At 32.1% G+C, this 17331-nt stretch overlaps 1 pseudogene; it reads left to right on the top strand.

The window, feature by feature from the left end:
• The first annotated feature begins 9577 nt into the window (after window positions 1–9577).
• Window positions 9578–11654, top strand: LOC149555323 (putative receptor-like protein kinase At1g11050 pseudogene; annotated as a pseudogene).
• Window positions 11655–17331: the final 5677 nt, after the last annotated feature.

Genomic DNA, 17331 nt, shown 5'->3' on the forward strand with positions numbered 1-17331 from the left:
TACAATATTGACTTTTCACTTGGGTCTTTCGAGTGTGGAAAGTGGGATTTCGTAGGTGTGATTCCTATTTTGGCTTCTATATTTGAAGAGTGTGGGAGGTTGAAGGATTTTTTATTTGGAAAAAAAGAAGAAGCTAAAAATATGTGTGACTTAAACATCACACAAGAAGGCTTGATTCCTAGGCTAAAAGTATTAAATAGTCAAAGTTGACTTATTTGTCCAAGCTTAATTTCTTCCTTAGTGTGTGATGTTTAAGAGTGGTCCTCAAGATAAAGAAACACTTTCTTGATATTTTGATTGTTTTTATTATCATACAATCATTATATTCTTTGTGATGACAATTCGTTGAGGTAATTTATAATTTACTAACATAACATGCATTATCGACGCTTCCACAACTTGCATGTATTTCTATCATTTCAAAATTATTTCTATCATTTCATTACAATTCAAAATTAAAGCTATGACATTGCATGTATGTCTATCATTTCATTACAATTGAACATTAAAATCAAGACATTTCATAGAAAAACTTGCATATTAAAATCAAGGTTTTGGATGGAATAAAGGGAGAAATACTAGCATAAAAATAATCTCTCTAAAAAATGGTTTGAAAATAGAAAAGAAAAAGTTACTAAAATAATCTTCATATAGAAGGCACTTTCAATCATAGGATCTAAAATTGTGCAAGTGTAGTAAGAATACATAGGTGTTCAATATGGTATGAAGGATAAAATTATTCAATATTTTAGTATAAATGAATATTAATTAGAAAAACCTCACTTGATAGATGCCATAATGACCAAATAATCTAAGGTGTCAATATAAGATAAGAGATAAATTATTATGTAAATTCTTAAAACCCAATAAAATATATGAGTATAAAAATAAATCTTAGAGGAACAAGAAAACCATATAAAAAATTTAAAAATATATATCTAAAAGTAATAAATAAAAACCCTAAAGGTAATATACAGTTTTATACAACTAATTAGGCTACGTTCCAAAATATATAGAATTTGATATAATTTCCTTAGGTTAAGCTAGATTAGTACAAAATAATTATACAAATAAGTAAAAATAATTTATATGAAAGTAAATAGATTGACATATAAATATTACATAGTATTTTATAACTATTAAGTTTGATGCATAAAAATAAGAACTTGTGAACCTAGGTCAATAGTATAAGAGTACTCAAATAATAGTGTACAAAATAATGTAATGTCCATTTAGTTTGTTGGTGCATGATTGCATTGCTATTTCAACCTACATTCAAATTCATGTTGGGTTGTGTGTTCACGAGCTTGTGTCTTCATTGCTCTAATGTGCTTGTGGAATTGGGCCTTAATTATGAAATAAAGAGATGTAGCCTCATTGGTTCATAGCTCCAAATTAAAAGTGTTTCACCTAGTATACCAGATTTGATCTATAACAAAAGAATATGCATCAAAATCAAAGATCAAGTAATGGTCGGTAGTTGTTAGCTATAAAATATAATGATATGACAATGTAACGATGAATTTTTAGTTAAGAGATAAAAATTTATTGTAGATTTATCCTATACCAATGAATTTTCCTATGTAACATTTTTTTTTTCTTCACTTGTTTTTTAGAAGTTTACTATATGTCTCTTGATTTTAGAGAATTATAATTATTATTTTTTAATTAATATAAGACTATCATCTAGTCACAAGAACCATCTTTTTTTGGTCAATTCACAAAAATATGTATGAATGATAAAAAAAAGGGATAATCTTTAATCATGCATATGGTACTATAAATAATTGTATACAACCTTATTTTAGAGCTCCAATTCAAGTGTGTAAAGAGAATGATAATCAAACAATGATCTCAAATTATGGAAATAAAAAAGGCACACATTGTTTATGTCTTTAAATCCAAAGACCTAGAAACACATCATTCAAATGTGTGTTTAACTAGTGTAAAAGAGAAGGATTAAGGCAAGATTACCAAATTATTTTTTGGACAAGAAATATTATTGACTAGAAATTCTAACTTCGATAAAGACATAAAATAGGTCAACTTAGATAAGTCTCATATATAGGTATTATTGTGGTTTCACAACATGCACCCTATTTTTTACTTCAAAAATGGGGACCCCCTTTTTCTCTTTTCTTTTAGCTCATGGGAATATACTCTTCAGAATAGGGTATCTTTTGAGATGCCTTGGAGAGCAGAAGTACCATAGTCTAGGTTTGGTAGACAAAAATAAATGATGTATTCAAATTTTGGTGATTAGACTGGGTCCTTTGTTAAGACATTGACAAAGTGCACACCTTGCGAACTTGTGCACATGCACACCTATGAGGGATGAGAGTGAGAAGACTCCTCCTAAAAAATAAAAAATTCCCCCCTCAAATACAAAAAATATGAAAGGTGCTCAAGTGGTTAACAAGGAAAATTTTACTCAGGACAACAAGAACAATAAAAATGATAATGGGAAAGAAGATCATGTCATTAATATTGTTGGGTACTCTATGTTTTAATCTAAGGAGGTGCCTCCAATTGAGGATACTAAGGGATCTAGGGACCTTGATTCCATTATGGCCTTGGATGCTAGGAACACTATCACCAAAGTTAAGGAGAAAGTTGAGCTTAATATTGCCATTGATAATTGGGTCTACAATGAAATCACTTCTATTAAAAATATGGTGGATAAGTTGCATATGGGCTTGCAAAAAGAAGTGGAGAGGAGGAAAAGAAGGGGTGAACTCCTACCAATCCAATTGAAGGAGATTAAGGGGAAAATCGAGAAAATAGTCAAGGATAGTGACAACAAAATCCACAACTCTATCCAAAAGCTTGTGACTAGCAAAGGCATTGAGCTTAATGTGGATTTGAGCAAGAAGGATAAAGACCAATAGGAGGATGTTACTGAGGGTCCAGGAAAAATGATGAGGAGCAGAGTGAACAAGCAGAAGGTGTCCTTAGAGTTGAAGAACATTGAAAAGGACCCTAAGGTAATGAAGGTTTAGATTGCTAAAGCTCTTAAGGAGCTAGTTTATTTTTGGTATCTCTATCTTATCTTGGTATTTTTTGGTTTTTGTGTATAGTTCTAGTCATTGGTCTTTTTGTTTTCTACTACTTTTGTTGGCTTGTTTGTTGGATATTATGAATGTTGATTTATTTTCCAGAATAGTTCTACTTTTGGACTTCATTGTTATTATGATGTAATCTGCCACTTATTGGATTTCAAGTCCCTATAAAACCTATATTTACCTTAATCCAAAACATAATTATATGAATATTGAATATTTGAACGTATTAAGTGATACATTGCTTGAACTTATTTGTAAAACTATGGATATGATTTCTTTACAACTTAAAAATACATGAATATATTTTACTTCTTTACAACTTAAAATAGCACAAATATGTTTTACTTCCTAAAACTTAAAACAATGTTTTTGAGCTTTTATTATTTTCAACAATAGAAATGTAATTTTCTATATTCTCATGTTAGTTGCACAATCTTCTAGATTATATTAAATATGCTTATTTTGTTTAATATTTTAGAAAATATAGTCCATCGATAGAAATAGGGGTGTACTATTTAACAATTATAGAAATATGGAATGGATTGTGGCTTCACAATATTTTAGGAAGACCAAATCTATACTCCACTTTGGTGATTTAAGGCTAGCTTTATTATTAAAAATATGATTTGGAAACTAGTTCCTCTCATGTAAAAGGCTCCAATAGTTTCATACAAATTTCTCACAATTCGTTGGTGGAAAAGATTCTATTTAAATTGTATATACTTTTTTTGAAAAAAAAAAAAATTGAATACCTAGTCAGCAATAATTCCTCCTTTCTATGTGATATACACACTTTAAAGAAAGTATGTGATTTGTATGAAAGAGAGAGGTGTGACTTTCTTAATTCCTAGTCAAAATCTTTACTCCTTAAAATGGGTTAATCAAGGCACTAGGGTAAATAATTTTTAATTAGTAGAAATTTATTTTAATTTTTTTAACTAATTTAAAATTATGGTTGATTAAGCATCTACTAGATGAATAGTATGCTTGGGATTCCATTAAATTTACTCTAGTTGTTTCACAATGCTTGATAGAGACCAAAGATAGCCCTTAACATGTTTTAGAGTATTTGGCCAACATAGAGAGACAAACACATTTCACAATGGTATGTATCCCTAGACCTGTCCTAGTTGACATACTAGTCTTTAAGTAGTTGCAACTTATCTTGAAATGTCATGAATTACATTATCTTTCTAAGAGAAAATGAAGAAGGGACTAGAAGGATTCGTGGTGCATTTTTTACTATTACATTGGACATTCCTTAATGCTAGAGTTAATGGTCCAATTAACTTGAGTATGATGCTTAAACACCATTGAACACAACATCTTCTCAATCTATTTAAAATACCATTAAATCAAAAATTTACGGAATGAAACTAAGAAGGATGTTAGGTGAGGATTTATAAAACATTGTAGGAAACATTAAGAATAATTAAAAAATAGAGTGATACAATAAATTCATATTGTTTTCACGTACATCAAAATTTCATTCATTAAGAATGGAATTACTTCTATAATCGAAAGGTCTTTGTTCTACATTATAAAACTCACAAACATAAATAGAGGGATTTGTATATAGAGATAATGATCTTGTGAAAAAGGGAGTCGGTTGTGTAATTATCATGCATTATTTATTAGAAGAAACTACAAGAAAACTTCTTTTTTTTAAATCCTACAAATTCCCATTAAAATTGATGGTCAAAATGTTGCATAACATATAACGTCGCAAAAAATACGTGGTCAGAATCTAGCATATTACATGTAAATCAGCATATGTTATCTACGTACTCCTTGTTGATGATGTGAGTTATAATTTCATCTTGAAGTTCTTAAAACAAGACATTTATAACTTGATGAAACATTTTTTAAAGATAATTTAATTTGGAAAATCCAAATTTTTAAAACTCATTGTGCAACATTTCCATCACTATAGTCTTATACACTTAGAATACTTCTTGGATAAGCAACCAATTAGGAAGGGGTCCCATGGAGAGGCTTAAGCTCTATTTTAAGGAGCAAGAGGTCCCATGATAAATTTATTTTTATAAAACAAGACTAAGTAGAATCTTTTGTTGGAAAATATGATCCCCTACTTTTTAGATTTATAAATTTAAGTAGGTTAAAAAGGGGGTGTGGCTAGCAATTGGCCCACTAGCTTAGGAGATATTTTGTCACATGTGTCAATCTCTTATGTTTGCACCAAAATTAAAAAACTCTTGCCAAAAATTTCAAAGGAACATTTAAGCCAGAAATTCTAGGAGGAAATTTACTCAATTTTATATCCTCATATTTAGGAGCTTAAAATTTTAAGCTGAATTGCATTAGAAAAATCATGGGGCCCTTAACCTAAGAAAATTTCAACAACCATTTTATTTTTATGGAAGCCCCCCTCTGTGGAACCCCAACCTTACTCATTTCTATTTGTCAAGAAAACTTTGAAAACATATAGGCTACAAATTCATCTAGTGAATAAACTAGTCATTTCGATGATGGACTTTAGATAAAGCATGGTCCAAAATAATTTTTTTAAATAATTTTTTCGCTCAATTTTTCTATGATAGCTCTTCAAAGAACTATGTAAATGATCAATGAAGGAAATTTGGAATTTATTTCAATTTTAAGGTAAGGGTACTTAGATGACAATTCTACACCAATATCCTCAAATGAACCCTAAACCATAAATGATAAGGATCACAAAAAATGGTCCATAAAAGTAGCACTAGAATTAAAAGGAACTTGTATTAGAATATAAAGCTGAAACACTTAACCGTAGGTGCGAAGAATGTCTTTGTCAGTAATATAATCTAAACACCTAGAACTCACTAAGTGCATACACATGTTAGATGCAACTACTATCTATCATGTCGAACTCTTGGTCAACTAGAGATCTCACAGAGAAGACATGACTAGATACCCAAAAAAATTATCAATTACTTTTTTCTTTCAACTAGAAAATAACAAATCCACTAACAAAAATACAACAACCAAATATTAGATTGGGAAAAACTCAGGAAACATTATTTAATATATTAATCTATATCAAACATAAGATACACATGACAAACAAGGGACACAAGCATCAACGTTCTTGCATGTAGTGTAATGGTTTTTGGGTTAAGATATGGTGAAATGAGAATGTAATTAAGACATGGCGAACAAATTCATCAAATTTGAGTTGTGGAATGAGAATGTAGTTAAGTAATAACAAGATCGTAAAGGCAATTTGATGGCTCTCAATATCCCAATTTAAAATATCATAAGTTTGGAGTGTTAAAAAAAAAAAAATTTCAAAGCCAAAATAAAATAGGTTTGGACCAAAAAATTTAGTTTCAATAAAAGATAACATTCATCAACCTCTATAGAATTCTATAGCAGATTTTCTTCCTATGGTATGGTAAAAATAATGAAAGGAAGTATGTGTTTCATTGGATGTCTACTAGTTTAAGTCATACAAAAAATGCAACATTTAATAAGATTATTAGCCTACGGGTCTCTTGAAGAATCAAGGATAATGGGAGGACCATTGTGATGCCTGAAAGTATTAAAATCAATTTTATGAGAATTTTGAGGATTTTTATACAATGAAGGAAATAATTAGAATTTTACCTTTAAATGAAACAAATTTTGATTTTATAATAAAATGTTTTAAAAAATATCTTGCTTAAAATTTATTTATTTTTTATTTAGATTTTCATCACATAAAAAAGGTATTTCTTACTCGTCCAATTTTTAATACTACTTCAAAATGTTTGACTAGATTCTAGTGTTAATTTATTACTAAATGAGTTATTTTTTTCTTGAATTCAATTATGTAAGCTTGATTTGAGCGACTACTAACCAATGTTCCTTGTTTAAAAACTCTTCCTCATTTTGCTTGTAGTTTGTATTTGTTAAGATTGCTTCATATACCTTCTACCAAAATATTTTATTTTCATTTATTAACTTAATATTTATAACCTTAAAAGATCTAGTTAAATAATTTAATTATAATATTATTATTTATATAAATATATCTAATTATACTAATTTAAGTATATAAACATTTTTTTATCATATGTTAAATATTTGACAATAAAATAACATTTATAATATATTTATTATTTTTAATACTTTTAAAATAAAATTTATAGATGCATTAGGTGACAAATTAGCTTTGAGAAAGAAGCAGTTGCCTTGCTAAGATTTTTGGAGGAATCTGGCCACATTCTAGTGACTGGCTAGAAACAAGAATGAAAAAAAAGAATTGTAGATGGGATCTTCTAAAGAACATAAAGAAGCTTTTACTTTAAAAAGAAAACATATTGAAATGAGTGAATTTTGATAATTCAAAGAGAAGGTGTCTTGTGGTAATTGTAATTCAAAAGGAGATTGAGTGTCTTGTGGTAACTATAATTCAAAAGAAAATTTGTTTCTTATTACAAAGAGAAAAATGAAATGGACTAAAATGAGAGAATTTTGATGAATTCTAGAAGAGATGTGGTGTTTTGTAGTAACTGGAATTCAATGAAGAAATGGTTGATTTCCTAATAAAGTTCTTACTTTAAAAAAGAAATAGATCAAAATGACAATATTTTGGTGATTGAAATGATAGTATTTTGGTGAATTAAATGGAAATGGGTGCATGATGATATTTGGGTGTTTTTTTCTTATTGTTCTACTAGAAAATGGAATTCAAATTCAATTTTGGTGTTTCTTCTTATTGTTCTATTAGAAAGTGGAATTCAAATATAGTTTCAATGTTTATTCTTGATAAATGGAATCTAAAGTAAAATTGTGAGTTTTCCTTATTATTAGAATATCAAGGGAAATTGAGTATTTTGTCGACAACTAGAATTTTAAGAAAAAATGAATTTTCTAATTGAGGAAAACCAAAAAATAGCCTAAGGAAGGATTTATCATAATTCTTACCTATCTAAGCCCTTTCACATATGCTAGCATAGCCCTTTTTGTGATGGGTACTGCAAGAAGGGGAAAAAATATAGATTTAAGATTAGAAAATAAGTACAAGTGATATTAATCTCAAGGGAAATCCATAAACTCAAAGGTCTACTAACATTAGTAGGATCTAAAATAAATATAATACAATGGAAAACACAAATTTCTTGGTGTGAACTTAGAAAAAATGGCTTTCTTTCAATGTTAAAAAATGAGTTTTCTAAATATAGGCTAAAAGGGTTATGGAGCATACAATGCTGAATTCTTTCAATGCCACAAAAAATCTACTTTTCTTCTATTTGCTAAGCAAGGTAATAGCAAGGGTAATGTCTCCAACAAGTTGTGAAGGACGAGATAAAGGACACAACTATTGTAACATTTAAGTTGGTTTAATGATCTTGTACAACATGTATTAAATCCCATAACAATTAGAGAATGAATTTTAAAATTTCTTGCTAATTAAAGTTTTAAAATTCATATTTTCTCCCTGTCTTTTTTTTATGATAACCAATAGAAATACAGATAAATAATATTATTTAAAATTTAAAAAAATTTAAAAATTATGATATTGCTAATAGAATTTAAATGTGTGATTTTTTAGTCAAACTCATTGACCCATGTTTCATGAGTAGTGATTCACATGTATCCATCTGTCATGGGAATAAATGAAACACTTAGCACTCATTGGATATAAGGTGATGTTTACAGAGGTGAAGCACTAGGGCTTCTCGAGAGGTCACCCATCTCAGTACTACTCCAGCTTGAGCGCACTTAACTATGAAGTTTCCTTCATGGTTAAACCCACTTTGCGTGGTTAAAAATTATCGAACTTTAGAATATAAAATATTCTTAATAAATCTTTAAATTTGGTCGATCCCTTTGAAAATATTTTTGCATCTAAGAAATGCAATTGTTACATGACCACAACTTTCCCAAAACCATAATCGTCCAAAATATGCAAAAACATTAGTATCAGACCTCAACAACATTGCAAGATACTTTGCAGCTTAAATAAAATGCTTTCAAGCTGATATCCTTTTTATAAGAAAACTAAATTTCTTAAATGTTTTAGTAGGTAATTGGGACAGCGTCTAAATTTATGTTGGTTTGTACTAGGGCAATGAAAATTCGTTCGATGTTCGTTCATATCCGTGAGATGTTTAATCCAACCCAAATATGAGGTTTCCAAGAAAAAGAGACCAACGTCCTATTCAGTCAACAGCTCTAGTCGTCCAATTAAACTGTCCAGTATCTTCGAGGGTGCCTTTGCAGGCAGGGCACCAGGGTTTATGATTTTTAATTTATAGAAACTTATTTTAAGATTCATAAGGATTGAAAATTACGATTGGATGAGAGTCTAGTCGGTGGGAAGTGCGCGTGGGGACCGTCCAAGTCCTTCGAATCCTAATCAATAAATGTTATTAATGTTAGCAACAGCTGGTCAATGATATTGGACAGAGAATCAAACATTTTCCACCCTGTTTGGCCCATACAGAGAATATAACATCACTTGACAGTTTCCAAAACGGCAAGTATGTTCAGACCGGCCCCTGGAGATACCATTGTCTTTCTGAGACAAAATGAAGATGGAAATGCAAGGATTCATGGTGCTGCTGTTACTACTCTATTGGGCTAACACAAATGTTGCAGTCGAATGTCCGATTAACTTCGACTATGTAACTCAAATGCCATGGAACACATCATCCTGTCGATCCGTTCAAACAGCAGGGGAACTGAACAATTGTGTAATGGCGTTAAGAAGCATGTTGGGCGTAGGCCTTGCACAATACCTCAGAGTTCAATCGGCCTTCGAACTTCCCAACAATGCCTTTGCCGCTGCATGCCTGACTACATTCCAGCAAAAGCTAATATTTTTGAGTCTTCGACCAAATCTGGTTCAACTGTGTTTCAACAACACATCTGAGTTTGTGTCGTCTCCAAGCTCGTGTGGAGGCATTCAGACCACGAAAGACTGGATTGACAAAGTTGGAACAACTGCATTGGACACGGATTGCAAAGGAGATCTCACTGCAATCTCTGCGTGCCATAGATGCCATGACAGCGGACAAGTAGTTCAGAGGCAACTGCTGAGCATGATCAAAGGGGTTACAGAGAAAATAAGTACCTACTGTTATTATTTTGTGTGCCTCTATGCAATTGGCGGCGTGAATGAATTTGGGCCTACGAACAGAGGAGCTGCAGGGTGTATTCTTCGCGTGCCCTTCATGAACACAAAACAAACAACTCGCACGCAAATCGTTTTATACGGCTGTACGGGTACTGTAGTAGGCATCCTTATGATCTGTAGCTTGGGGATGTGTTACTATTGGTGGACAAGGATTAAAAGGGAAGCCGAGCACAGGCATTTCGTGAAGTCAAACAGAGGCCTTTTGAAGCCCAACACAGGGGCAGTCTGGTTTAATTTGGACCAGATCGTCGGAGCCACCAACAATTTCAGCGCCGGCAATGTCATCGGCGAGGGCAGTTTCGGGACGGTGTACAGGGGAACTCTTTCCGACGGTCAGCAGATCGCAGTGAAGAGGATCAGAAACTACACTTCGGAAGGGGATCTGGAGTTTATTAACGAGGTGGAGATCATAAACAGCATTAGGCACCGGAATCTGGTTGTTCTGAGAGGTTTCTGTGTTGCTAGCGCCGTTGCACCAAAAGCCATGACTGTTAGTGAACATGGAACACCGCATAGCACGTCGCATCACCCAACAATCTCCCTCTCGACGCGCATATCAGATGCTTACGTGGGTCGGGAAGGCACCGAGGAGATTTGAACCCATGACCAGGCCAAAACCAAGCTCTGATACCAATTGTAAAGCCCATTTGCTGTTGCACCAAAAGCCATGACTGTTAGTAAACATGGAACACCACATAATTAACTCCCTTGTAAGGAGGGGAGCGTGTCGCATCACCCAACAACACCGATGGCTGCCAGCGGTTTCTCATCTATGACTACCTTGCTAATGGCAGCCTCGACGAACATATCTTCGGTAATTTGGGAAAGAAGAGATTGGATTGGGAGCAGCGGAAGAACATTGCAATCGGCACCGCTAAGGGGCTCTGTTATTTGCACTTTAGAGTTCAGCCCGCCATTTATCACAGAGATATAAAGGCAACTAACATTCTGCTGAACGATCAAATGAATGCCTGTGTTGCAGATTTTAGGCTCGCGAGAATGACAACGGAAGCACAATCGCATCTGACCACACGTATAGTGGGCACTCATGGCTATTTGGCCCCTGAATATGCTCTGTATGGTCAGCTCACAGCTTGAGATTATGAGCGGCAGAAAGGCTCTGGAGTCTGGATACGTCTGTGGAGTCCCCGTCTGATTATCTAATCACAGATTGGGCATGGAAGCTTGTCATTGCGGGCAAAACGATTGAGATTGTAGATGTTAGAATACGTGAGAAGGGGTCTGCAGATGTTATGGAGAGGTTTGTGCTTGTGGGCATTCTGTGTGCTCATGTAATGGTTGCATTCAGGCCAAGCATGGCGGAAGCATTGAAGATGTTGGAAGGGGAGGTCGACATTCCAGAGATTCTCGACAGGCCTTTGTCCCTTCTGAATGAGGGGCCTTTGGAGGATGGATACTACGAGTCCTCCGCTCTTTTTTCAAATTCCCAATCTATGCAAAACATTTAAATAAGTTCTAACGGTTAATAAGCTAATATGGACTTAATTCTCTTTTTGGTTTTTAATAAATGTATGGTTGGAATCTTTGTTAGTGTTTTATGGATACGACTATCCTCCTTACAAACTATCCTCTCTACAAACTGTACAATTGATCAATTTTCAAAAAATTGAAAACATTATGAATTTTTCTGAAAATTTTAGCATTTGATCTTCATGATCTGCATAATTCGTAATTAAGAACAACAAAAAATTGGGAAAAAAATTACTACATTTTCATGAATCTGGAAAAAAAAAAGTTTGACTTTGTTTTGTCTTTAGTGCATTTTGTCTAGAGATTAGCCTGTCCCATGTTTAATTGTGCTTTAATGTTCTCTTGATATTGTTTGGATGTGTTGATAAAGTGATTAAAAATGTGGTTACTTTCAAACTAATATCATAACATAACATGTAACATATAGTATTCATGGATTATAATATGTAGCATTCATGCACTTCTATCATAATGATCTAAAAGGGGTCATCTCATTTTTGAATTGTGAGCGTCTTGGATTAAGGGTGGAGATTTTGAGGATATTGGATGAACAAATATGAATTTATGAGAGGATTTAACACAGGGGAGGATGTTTAGTGGAACTTCGAGATTGATCAATGTAGGCTAAGAGATTGTCTTATTTAGATAAAAAGGTTAAGATCACAATTATTATTCAGGTAAGAAAAACCCTAGTGAAAAAGAGTTGTGACAAATTACATCCTCTCAAACATGTAAAGGAGACTAGGTGGCAAAGAAAATATCATTTTTAGATCTGTATAATTTATTTTTCAGATTTGTATTTATTTTCTCTGCAATTTTTGTCTACAATTTTCGGATTATTTTGTTCGATTTTTTTTGGCCTATTAGCCCTGTAGAGAAAATTTATACTTGACACATACATGCCTTGACATCTCATTTGTAGTTGGCATGGTTTCTCGCTTCATGCAAGAGCCACATGAACTTCACTAGAAGGCAGCCAAATGAATCTTGCACTATATCCAGGGTACAAATACATATGAGATATGTTATGCAGATGGTATTGGACTACAATTAGTGGGTTATACAAACTCAAACTATGCAAGGGATCTTGATTCTTGCAAGTCTACTTCAAGATACATGTTTCATCTTGGTTCCAGCCCCATTTGTTGGTAGACTAAAAAACAAAACACTATTGCTCTTTCATCGATTGGGGTTGAGTATTGAGGAATTGTGAATGCGCCAACAAAAGCTATTTGGTTGCAATAGATTCTGAAGGAGTTTGGTTTTGATCTACCTAGACCCACAGTCATCTGTTGTGATAATCAGAGTGCTATTGAAATTTGAAAACATCCAGTCCAACATCAATGGACAAAACACATTGAGGTTCATATGCACTACATCAGAGAGCTGATTCACAAGTAGGTCATTGCATTGCAGTATTGTCCTATAGAATAGTAGATAGTCGACATCTTCACCAAGCCCTTGATGAAGGTCAAGTATCTTCATTTGCGAGATCTCTTGGGGGTGAGGGATTTTTCATCAAGGGGGGCCACATGATTCTTCTCTTCTTTATTTTACTTATCTCTCTTTTTGGAGGAGGGTTTTTCCCACGAGGTTTTCCCTCTTTCTCCATTTTAAAAGAGATTGCATTGTATGTATAGCATTGCATTTGTACTTGGATACCTCACATGGCCTAGTAGTTAGGACCCATTATGCACTTCATCATAGCTTTTGTGAGCTTAAGTGCATTCCCCTAAGTTGCACTTAAGGGGCAGTGTTAGTGTAAATAATTATTATTTACACTTTACTTAATTTTACTTATGATAAATGCATTATTTATTATTTATTAAGTTAGACACCTAGGAGTATGCGTACTCATATGAGTTGTCTTGTTGACAACACAAGAGTTAGCAACTCTATTTTAACACATAGTGTCTACAACACTGGAGTTTGGATAATCAACTAAGTTTTCAAGTGGTCAACATAGTTATTCGCACTCTTAATTAAGCACATGGTGTTTATAACATATTTTTACATGACACACCTATGTAGGTTTATCCTCTCATCATTGCACTAGCTCTTGTGCTCAATGGAGGATAATCCACTCTTCGTGGACATGTGCTTAGTTGTGAGGCTTATCATTTTGCAAACTCCTATTCATTCTAGAGGCCTTTGTATATAGGCTCTCCTAGTGTACTTGTACATCAATTCTATTTCATATTGTTATTCTAATAATACTTTATTGGTCCATATTATGCTAGTGCTTGAGCTTCTTGATCTTGGGTGATTTTTCCCTAAGACAAATTCTTACACCTCAAAATGGCAAAATTGTTAGTTTTTAGGCCTTAAACAACCCACTTTCCAAAGAAAGTGTATGAAATTCTTATTCTCAATCCATGAAACCTTTAAAAAGTTTCTTGTAATGTCTCCAATTAGCCTTGATTCAATGGTGAATTTGGACCTAGGTACTCATCTTATACAAAAGCCCCAAATTTGGCTTAAAACCCTTACTAAACTATCATGAAACTAGGGTTTGTTCAATCTATCAACTCCCAAAGGTTCTCAAACTCAAACTAAGTGCAGGTACAACACCTCCTAAGAATTCCCTAACTATTCTAAACATAAAATAGGGGCCTCCTTCAATTAGATCTCTTATTGTTGCACATTACCCACCAATTCCATACCTTTATCAACACTCAAAGTGGTGATCACCAATACTATTCAATCTAAATTTGCATGGTATTGTTAGTAGACTCTATAATACATCCAAGGATGACCGTTTTATAGGAATCAAGGGTTGCATCTATAAAATGGTAATCAAATCCATAAATATACTAGTAAATTGTTAAAGATTGAGCAATTTTCTAAATTTGATCAACACAAAATTATTTTATTTCTTATGATATTGATTCAAAATATGCAAAATCTTCAAATGATCAAATATTTACTCACAAACTATTAGGAGGCAACAACTCTTCTTCAATGGGATTCAAAGATCAATGCTTACATAAATGAATTGCACAAATGGTTATCTTTATTTACCACAGTGTAAGTACAAACACATTTTCATACCTCAAGGTACATTGTTCTCAAGCCTTTGATAGGATTGATATGATGGATTTCAACTTCTCCAACTGATCTTAATCAGTTAGGATGCCTAAAATTCATAAACAAGCCTTGAATCAAGTTTTTCGCCCAAACTAGGAACTAATCATTGGTTTTTGAATTTAAACTTGCTAACTTGCTTATTTTAAATTCTAACTAAAAGAAAACTTCCAAATCTAAGTAATTTTGACTCTATTTAATCCCCCTTACATCTTTTGAGGCTTTTAACCCTTTTTACCCATGATCCCACTTATTACAACTTTTAGGTCCAATGGTCCTTATAGGACCATTTGGACCATTTGATAATACATTATTGTTTTGAAAAGCCATTATGAGCTTTAGTAGAATATAATTGATTCATTGTGCTTTCCCAATGCCTCCTCTGCTTTCATAGCCACTCCAAGGTTTTGGTGATTGTTTAAATGCCCCTGCATCATCAATCAAAATAAATACAACTTGAAGGCTAAATAACTTCAACTTGATGTAAAGTCTTTGTTAGTTCTTGCCAAAGGAATCCATTCAATCCACTTTTTTAATTAAATTGGCCAATTAGATGATAGAATTTAAAATGCTAAATAAAATTTCAAATGTTTATTTTTTCTTTATTTTTAAGATTTTATATTTCACTTTTTTCACTAAGGCAAGGGTCTCGTGGGCACCGGCTTCCTTAAAAATAGAGCGGGTGTTGCTCATTTTTTTTGGGGATATTTAAAAAGGGAAGCAGTACTATGGATTTATAGGATTTAAGGAGCTTTTGTCTCATAATTTTTTTTAAAAAATTAATTAAATTTATTCATAAATTTGTTTGGTGGGAAATGACATAATTCCTCCCTAAGCTAGTGGGGCTAAATTCAGCCCCACCCCTTTTTCACCCACTCAAATTGAGAGGGCTAAAAATTTGGGGCTCCTATTTTGTAGGAAAAGATTCCAATTAACCCTTTGGCCCCCCTAAAAAAGTGTCATGGAGCCACCCGCTCCACAAAAATAGAGCCCAAGCCCCTTCCATGGGACCCCTACCTAATTTTATTTGCCAATTCTAGTTTTCATAGGGTTAAAATTTAATTTCCTTCAAAAAATATATATAATATATGTTATGTCATGTCATTAATGACATTTTATGTCATCCGTTAATGGAAATTTTATCTTTTTAGAACTACCACATGTTAATTAGATTTTTCCATAACATAAAAAAGATGACATTTCATTATGACAATTTTATTTCATTCATTCATTTATCAATTTTAAATTTTTATAATCGGGTTAGTTATATTTTTTTAAAATATTGCTTTAGCTTGCGCATTTTACAATATTAAAATTAAATACAATTAAATTAATAATATCATTAATTGACATATTATTTAACTTGATAAATTTTTTTAATTAATAGAAAATAAAATATATTAATAATAATCAATGACTTTTAAAAAAAGAATATAGATATTGTCAATTTTATGCTAAATAGTCTTAAATAATTTTCACATTTAAGTTATTTTTTAGAGTTTCTTTAATTTTTTAGTCATTAAACATATTCCAAATTAATGATTTTAGAATTGATATGTTACTTATTGCAACAATAACATGGTTCTTTATAGATTTGCTGAAAACAAGCTTAATAGATTTACATATTTGTCATGCAAAATTATCACAATCCAACTCACACATATTATTCAAGAAATAAAATCAACAATTTTTTTTGAAGATGGAAGAATAATTTCAATAACAGTGCATGTACAACTGGCTTAAATAATATGTTTCTAAGAAGCCCCCTCTATAAGACTACAATTTAAATGTTCACAATTTTCCCTATTCAAATCACAAAGCCCTGTACATTTTTGAATATATAAATGCATTGTACAATTGGCATGAATTTTGACACTTATTTTAAATTAATTTAAACAAATTAAACTACTCAATACATTAAATCTAATCTAATATATGCAATGACTGATTGTACTAATAAGCATATGCTTATCAATAATTTTAGATAATTTATTTTATTATTCAAATCATATATCTAAAATATTATTTACTTTGTGAGTTTCTACTCCATCATTTGACTTAAATAATGTGATTTATATTTATTTAATTTGATACTATTAGATATTTTGAAGTGTTGCTTTATAATTTTAATTTTATTTAGGTTATAGTTTCAAAGAGAGGGGCTTGCTAAAGTTTCTAGAAGGGCATCTTTTTATGAAAAATTGGGAGGAATATTAAAGCTGAATTTTATTGACTAAGAGCCAAGGATTATCTAGGGTGCTATCCTAAGCTCATCCCTTATAATGTTTAAGTCTTGCATTCAACAATACTTGCTCACTAGTGACCTCATTAAGAACTTTCCAACTTCAGTAGGATAACAATGACCCAACAACAATCTTATGAGTTTTTATATTCTTTCTTAATTACATTTCATGGGAGGGTTACACTATTTTAAAAGGTAGTAGATGCTATGATTTTTTAAGTGAGAGCAATGATCTATAAGTAACAATTATAACACTCAAGTCGTAATTCATTTTTTAAGTCATATACTTTATCACACAAATATGAAAGTTTCCAAATTGGTGGAAACTT

The sequence above is a fragment of the Cupressus sempervirens genome, chromosome 5 (assembly GCF_028749045.1).
Source record: "Cupressus sempervirens isolate cs-2001-9-10 chromosome 5, ASM2874904v1, whole genome shotgun sequence".
Classification (NCBI taxonomy): Eukaryota; Viridiplantae; Streptophyta; class Pinopsida; order Cupressales; family Cupressaceae; genus Cupressus; species Cupressus sempervirens.